The sequence below is a fragment of the Hemibagrus wyckioides genome, linkage group LG16, assembly GCF_019097595.1.
Source record: "Hemibagrus wyckioides isolate EC202008001 linkage group LG16, SWU_Hwy_1.0, whole genome shotgun sequence".
Taxonomy (NCBI): domain Eukaryota; kingdom Metazoa; phylum Chordata; class Actinopteri; order Siluriformes; family Bagridae; genus Hemibagrus; species Hemibagrus wyckioides.
In genome coordinates this window covers 19,150,577-19,151,578 of record NC_080725.1, presented here as the reverse complement: position 1 = coordinate 19,151,578, position 1,002 = coordinate 19,150,577, and positions in this window count along the sequence as shown.

The following is a 1,002-nucleotide window of genomic DNA, read 5'->3' as shown; positions in this document are numbered from 1 at the left end:
AATAATCAGAATCAGGTGTTCCAATCACTTCCACGGCCACAGGTGTATAAAATCAAGCACCTAGGCATGCAGACTGTTTTTACAAACATTTATGAAAGAATGGGTCGCTCTCAGGAGCTCAGTGAATTCCAGTGTGGAACTGTGATAGGATGCCACCTGTGCAACAAATCCAGTCGTGAAATTTCCTCGCTCCTAAATATTCCACAGTCAACTGTCAGCTGTATTATAAGAACGTGGAAGTGTTTGGGAACGACAGCAACTCAGCCACGAAGTGGTAGGCCACGTAAACTGACGGAGCGGGGTCAGCGGATGCTGAGGCGCATAGTGCGAAGAGGTCACCAACTTTCTGCAGAGTCAATCGCTACAGACCTCCAAACTTCATGTGGCCTTCAGATTAGCTCAAGAACAGTGCGCAGAGAGCTTCATGGAATGGGTTTCCATGGCCGAGCAGCTGCATCCAAGCCATACGTCACCAAGTGCAATGCAAAGCGCCGGATGCAGTGGTGTAAAGCACGCCGCCACTGGACTCTAGAGCAGTGGAGACGCGTTCTCTGGAGTGACGAATCGTGCTTCTCCATCTGGCAATCTGATGGACGAGTCTGGGTTTGGCGGTTGCCAGGAGAACGGTACTTGTCTGACTGCATTGTTCCAAGTGTAAAGTTTGGTGGAGGGGGGATTATGGTGTGGGGTTGTTTTTCAGGAGCTGGGCTTGGCCCCTTAGTTCCAGTGAAAGGAACTCTGAATGCTTCAGCATACCAAGACATTTTGGACAATTCCATGCTCCCAACTTTGTGGGAACAGTTTGGAGCTGGCCCCTTCCTCTTCCAACATGACTGTGCACCAGTGCACAAAGCAAGGTCCATAAAGACATGGATGACAGAGTCTGGTGTGGATGAACTTGACTGGCCTGCACAGAGTCCTGACCTCAACCCGATAGAACACCTTTGGGATGAATTAGAGCGGAGACTGAGAGCCAGGCCTTCTCGTCCAACATCAGTGTGT